The following is a 7,045-nucleotide window of genomic DNA, read 5'->3' as shown; positions in this document are numbered from 1 at the left end:
AGGGAAACTGCAACAGATATTTTTACAAAACTTTTTCTTGGAAAGAAATACGATGATACATACAGCCCTAGGTAAACAGAGGTGGAAAATATAAATACAACTCCAGGTAAACAGAGATTATCCAAACAAGATCTCTTTCTGGGAACGAAATGATAGCCAAATAGTATTATAGGGGCGCTTTCAGGATCCTTCCGAGGCTTGCAACACCATTTGTTGGGACAGTTCTGCAAAAAGGTATCAGATTTTAAGTTTATTTTTGCTAAAAAAAGAACAGCTAAAGAGTTCCAGCAGTGATAGGCATACTTCTAGATCACAACCTGCATGACAACTTCCATACTGGTATTGGTATTCTTGTGATTCTGCTCATAGCTCTCTAATCTCTGTGGATGGCATATTTCCATGTCTTCGGTTTCAGCAGTATAGGCTTATCTGCACAGATTAATCATGTAAAAACTTACACTTAAAGGGGCATCAATAAATTAAGAAATGACGAATTTAGGTTGAAGAAACAACCAGTTTTCTGTTGTCCTACTAGTGATGATATTACCATTATCTAGATAGTGCATTAAGTACTCACTAGTAAGTAATAGAGGAAGTAATTGTATAATGCGCGCTTAGTTCCATAATGATGAGCATCTACATATTCCCTGTCAATTTTGCCCAGCAGTTTTTGCAGGCTTGCAGGGAGCGTCTTCAGATCAGGGCAGTAGCTAATGCCAAGATATTCGAGAAGTAAGTATGATACTGGCTCATCCGGTAGGGATGACAGCGTAAGGCATTCAGAAAGACTGAGGTGCTTCAGCGATGGGAGCTCTCCCGAGCGGGATTCCAGAGATGTCAACCCACCGCAGCGACGAATTACTAGCTCCTTGAGGGACGGATGGAGATGGAGGACCCCTGTTAAGCCATAACACATAATTAGTGTTAGTTCTTCTAAATGCTCTGGCACTGCTCCGGGCGATGATGATGACACCTCAGGCATACTGGATGACTGTTGATGAATGGACAATGCTGACTGTCCTTGCTGCAGCCTCCTGCCGAATGGGGACTCAACCATTTCACAATGTTCAATTTTCATTCTCCTGAGAGATGGAGGTACGTTGAAGACCTCAACCAACCTGTGGCATGCCTTTATCACCAGAGACTCTAGACTTGGCAGGAGTTGACTCGTTTCTGATGATGTTGATGGCTCGGCAGAATCTGGTGCATATCCAATCAGATTATTGCAGAAGCTAATCTGAAGCTTCCTCAAGGATACTAATCCTTGGAACTCTCTTTCTGGCCAGTGGATGAGTGCATCACAGAAATTAATTGACAAATCTTGAAGGTGTACAAAACATGCACATAGCTCTGTTATACTTGATTTTAAGCTCTTTAACACCAAAACTGTCAGGGGTATATCATCATCATTCAATTTTTCCTTGACATCCAACACTTCCCTCAATCCATACTTAGCCTCCGGGGTGGCTCTGTACGCAGTGCTCTCCAGTTCCAGATTGGTCAATGAAGTCATATGTCTAGATAACCACCGGAACAACTTTACCTCACTTCCGTCCATGTTTAATACACTGAGCTTTGGTGATTCAGCTGTGATTCTCAAATCTGGACAATATCTGATACAAGCGTTCTGGAGCTCAGGGAAGGACGGGCGTCCTGGCAATGCTGTCAACTTTGTACAGCCAATAATACGTAACTTCTCAAGCCGAGGAAAGATTATTATGTTTTCACTATGCATCTCATCATTATCTATTTCCCCCCATCTCTCCAAACAGTCAAGATTTTCCAGCGTGAGCTCCTTCAAATTTTGCAACATAGTCATCCATGTTGGAAAGGTTGTTCCTCCATAGGACAATATGCTTATAGCATGCAGCCCATCATGAGGTTTGAGTTTGGCCAGGACTCTTGCATCATCCGCACAACTAGTTTCCTTATAATGATATTGTCCATGGGTCCATCCTAGAGTCAATTCTCTTAGGTCCTGCTTATTCACGAGGTTTGCCGCTTCTGCATCTTCTTCTGTCACTTTTGCTATATAATATAGCTCTAATAGACCACCAAGGTTTAAAGGACAGAGCTCTCCCACATTACTGCAATTGGATCCACTACCTGCTACAAAACATGTAAGTGTGCATAGGGATGTGAGGTTTCTGATGTCTCTAGGCATGCTCTTCAACTGTACACAACCATGAGTGTAAAGGTGACGGAGGGCAGTCATATACTTCATTTGTCTTGGAAGTTCAAGAAGAGCACTGCAGCCAGAGAGGTTCAGTGTTTGAAGGTTGTAGAGAATGCTCATATCTTCAGGAAGCTCTTTGATAAAACTTCTTGAGAGATCTAGGTATCTCAGATGATGTAGATGCTTTGGTTTCAGCGGAAATGATCTTATATATACATTGAGCTGTAATGCTTGCAAAGAACTGTATTTTGATGAATGCTGCAACAAACATTGCAAAAGACCATCACAAAAAAGAGTTTGGATAGCTGGAGAGCTTTTCTGGAGAGAAACGTTCAATTTTCTTCCTGGTTCCTTGCATGACAAAAATAGATGACGAGCAGTGTTTGGAAGCCACTCACCCTGACTAGGTTCCTCAGTTACATGGGCACATTCCTTTTCCATTATAGATAGTGCAACATCATGCATAAGGTCATGGATTTTACAAGTAGTTCTGGAATAATATGCCTTGGTGAATCTAATTTCTATGGATGTGGCTTGGACTTGTTTCACATCTTGAAAGAATGACCTTGAGGCCAGCTCACTGAAAATTTGTTTGCCAATGGTTTCAAGACAAACTTGCTTTTCCTGTATCAGCTTGTCCACATCAATCTCCTAATCTTTGGGAAATACAGCACAAAAAGCAAAGCATTGCTTCATATGCGACGGCAAGTCATTGTAACTGAGCTTGAGTATTGATAAGATTCCTGTCTCCTCGGTGCAAATGCTGCTTCTGATTGATATAGCCTCCCATTCTTCCTTACTGGTCTTGGTGCACAGTACAGAGCCTAGTGCTGTTGCAGCTAAAGGAGAACCAACACATCTCTTCACAATCTCATCAACCATATCTACCAACTCGGTGGGCCTTTTCTCTGCCTTCTTGAAACGACTGAATGCTGTTGTCTCGATGATTTTCTTTATGAATTTATCATCCAAAGCTTTGAGATTGTAAGCTTCAATAGTGTGCATTATTCCAGCCACTCGTTCGTCACGAGTAGTTGTCAAGACCACACTACCCATGCCACCATATTCAAGACGGGCCTTGAGCTGTGTCCAAATCTGAACCTGTCGTGCCCAGACATCATCCAATACAAGGAGGTACCGTTGCCCACTCACCACATTCTGAAGGATATCCAGTGGTGTTTTCTTTTTCATGGAAGCATCTGCTTCTTTCCTATCACTCTTCTTCTTAGGAGCTTCTTCAACTATACTTTTTGCCAGAGAATCCACATCAAAGCAGTCAGAGACACACACCCATAGAAGCAAATCGAAATACTTCTGAATTTTTGGGTCATTGTACACAAGTTGTGCTAACGTGGTCTTGCCCTGACCGCCCATTCCAACGATGGGAACAACCGTGAGATCTGCATTGTTAGCTTGCCCAACTAGTATATCAACAATTTTCTTCTGATCGTTGGCTCTAGATTCGATGATGATTTTCTTGATTTCCTCTGGGTCAGTGCTAGCATGATCCGTCCGCCGCAAATGACTGGATACCGGCGGCTGTTGCTGATACTTAAAGCCAAAGGCGTTCATTTCGGTCACAAGGACCTCGATGTCCTGCACAATCTTGCGGAGCTTTCTTCCCATCCTGTTACGGAACACAAAACGGATGTGGGTGGGAAAGAGTTTTACCACATCAAAGCCAAGCTCCTTGTAGTGTCCCTCCTTTTTGGCCTTGCGACGAAGCGCCTCGTACTTGAACTCGTTGAAGACTTCATTGGTCTGGTAAGCCACCTTCTTGATGGCCTGGAACCAGGCAGCCGTCCCTTCTCTATGGGAAGCCACTTGCTCGGCGTCGGCGATGATGTCCAGGATTGCAGGCAGTTGTGCATCAGGATCTCATGTTGCTCCTCCGTGCCTTTCATCACCTTGTACTGAGCGAGGAGGCTGTTGGACACCTTGTCCTTCACGATGGACAACAGTGGCCCGACCACCATGGTGGCCACGAGCTCCACCCTTGGAACGCGAAGGTGAGGGCTCGCAAGAACACAGAGGAGCGCAGGTTGAGGAAGACAATAGTGGTGGGAGCAAATAATGTGCTTGCTAGCCTGCTTGTGGAGAAATGGAAGAAAAAACAACGTGGAGGCGGACGAGGATGGTTGTGGCCACACATATGCTTAGAGCATCTCCAGCCGTTCGGCCCCCAGGACGCCCAAAAAGCGTCGTCTAGGGCCGAACCGGCGCTTACTTTCGGCGTGGGGGCGATTGCGTTCCCAGTCGTCGCCCCCACGTCGCCCCCAGGGCGCCCCAACTCAGGGGAAACTCGGCGATTTTTCATTCAAATTTGTACGAAAAACAGAAAACAAACAAACTACGCCTAGCCCTACTACGCCGCGGCCGCCGCCTGCCTTCTACATGCCGAGGATCCTGTAGAACTGGGTGTAGTCGTCGCCGTCCTTGTCGTCGTCATTGTCACCGCCCTGCGTCCCACCGGAGCCGCTGGTGTCCCTGCTGCCCCCCTGACCAGAGCCGCCGAAGCGCAGGGGGGTTCGACGGCCCAGGCACGTCCTTCTCGTCACTGTCGAGGACAACGACGACGCCCTCCTCACGTCCGCGACGCCGGACCTTGATCTCCTCATGGGCCCGGCGCTGGCGCGCCACCTGCTTGCGGACATAATCCGCCTTCGCCCACTTGAGGGCGGTCTCGTCGGCGGCGGTCATCTCCGCGTGCGCCTTCTTGACGAGGAGCAACCCCGGCTCGGTCTTCGGCCGGACTAGGCGGAGGGAACGCGGGGAGGGGCGGTCACCCTCGTTGATGACGAGGGCGCCGCTGCGGGTGCGGCACCCAAGCGGCGTCTCCTGCGGCTCCGGCTTGACGGGGCGGAGCACCGGCTACCCGGACGAGAGCGAACCGGAGCCCGACGACGAGGAGGTTGCTGCCTCCATTCGCTGCGGCGTCTAGGAGCTGCCACGAGGGCGAGAGAAGGAGGGGGGCGCCGGGTACTCGAGGCGCAGCGTGTTGCCGGTCTCGATGCGTGTTGCGGGGGGATGGTGCCGTTGGCGGAGGCGATCTGGTCTTCGCGGCGGCGGTCGAAGTGCATCGTCCACAGCGTGTGGCTGTCGGCGGCATACCTCAGCTCGTTCCACTGCTCCTCCGACCGCGACGAACGGATGCGGGCGGTTTCGGCCCGCCGTTCAGCCCCAATGGACACACGGGGTATCGGGGCGCGTCGGCGCTCAACTTCCACAGCCCGACACCCACATGTTTGGGGGTGCCGGATAGTCGGCCTCGTAGAGTAGGCGCGCCTCGTCCTCATGGAGATGGCGGCTGCCGAAGCTGTTCGCCGCCGCGGCGTCGCCGGGGTACCGCTCAGCCATTGCTCGTCGGCGGGGGAAGAGGGGGAAGAGTGGATTCTGTGGTGAGACGAGACGAGAGAGAAGGCGAGTTGTGGCGACTGTGGCGTTCATCGGCGGGGAGGTCGGCTTTTATAGCCGAAGCGGGGCGGTGAGAGTCTGCATGCCGGGTGATGCGCGGCTGGAGCAGGCGGGACGCGCGTCGCGGTGCCTTCACTGCACCGCCTGTGAGGCAACAATGGAGACTGGCCGGCGTGGCAGCGCGGCAGCCTTGGCGTTGATTCCTGCGGGAACCGAGGCAATGAGGACGACGAAGCGGCGTGTCGCTGACTCGGCGGACCCATTCCCATTCACGCCAAAATCAGTTTTCCGGGCGCGCCGGATTCGGCCTGGGTCCGCCGGCGCCCGTTTCGGACCAAACTGACGACAAACGGCTTTCTGTGGACGCGACTGGATCGTTTTTTTGGGTGCCGGCGTTAAAAGATGACCTGGCGGGGCCTATTGGGACGCGGCTGGGGAGGCTCTTACATGATGAGGATGCAATGAACCTAGCAAACAGACGGCCGAGTAACTGAAGTGTGCGTAGCTGTACTGTACTGTACTAACAATCGACCCTACAAGAAATCATGAGAATTGTCAGGACGGGGCGAGAAATCATGACTGGTGTTGAGTGCTCTAATCCTTGGTGTTAGGTGTTCACATAGCCTTGATTCTGCTTGGGTGTGTTCGTGAGTGAGTTCGGTTTCAGTCCGTGTCCAACAGCTGCGTGTACTATATCTTGGGATCCTGTTCCTCCGGCGACGGCGTGCTACCTCCTGTCGTGGCTTCGAGACGCCTCAGCGAAGCGCTTTTTCTTTTTAGGGCCGCCCTGCCGGTCTGGTGGGCCGAAGATGACGGCCCAGTTTAGGAATAAACTAACTGCAGCGCCGCTCTGTTCCTATGTTTAGTACCACACTGCTCGGCTAAGAAGGAACCACGCGAGTTAAATAGCCCGGTGCTGAGCACTCCATCGCCGAGGACGCAAAGCTCATTCATTGGCTTTGCCGAGGCAAAGAGCTTTCACTACGTACTTCTGGCCGGGCCTGTCCTGTCGGCTTGTTACCCTTGGTCACCCTCGTTGTGTGTTGGGGGCTAGAAGTACGGTGTGATGTCAGTCTTTTTTTTCTAATATTTTGCTATTTTGATTTTTTTCCCTCTCTTGTTCTAATGTGTTGGGTCTTTCTTTTTCTAATATCTTGCTATTTATATATTCGAGGGGTTACAAGTACGGTGTGATGTCGGTCTTTTTTAGCTAATATTTGGTTGCTTCATATTTTTTTGCCACTTTTGTTCTAATATGCCAGTCTTTTTTTCCTAATATTATGCTATTTATATTTTCATCCCTTTTTCCTTATATACTTCTATTTATATTTCTTCCATTTTTCTCTAATATTTTGCTACTTCATATTCTTAGCCTTTTGGCTTGTCACCCTCGCTGTGTGTTGGGGGTTAGAAGTACGGTGTGATGTCAGTCTTTTTTTCTCTCTAATATTTTGT

General features: G+C 49.4%; 1 pseudogene; it reads right to left on the bottom strand.

The window, feature by feature from the left end:
* Positions 1–565: 565 nt before the first annotated feature.
* Positions 566–4,152, bottom strand: LOC125527356 (annotated as a pseudogene).
* Positions 4,153–7,045: the final 2,893 nt, after the last annotated feature.

This window comes from Triticum urartu, unplaced genomic scaffold (genome assembly GCF_003073215.2).
Source record: "Triticum urartu cultivar G1812 unplaced genomic scaffold, Tu2.1 TuUngrouped_contig_3671, whole genome shotgun sequence".
Taxonomy (NCBI): domain Eukaryota; kingdom Viridiplantae; phylum Streptophyta; class Magnoliopsida; order Poales; family Poaceae; genus Triticum; species Triticum urartu.
The sequence above is the reverse complement of the archived record's forward strand: the minus strand, read 5'-3'. Positions and strand labels throughout refer to the sequence as shown.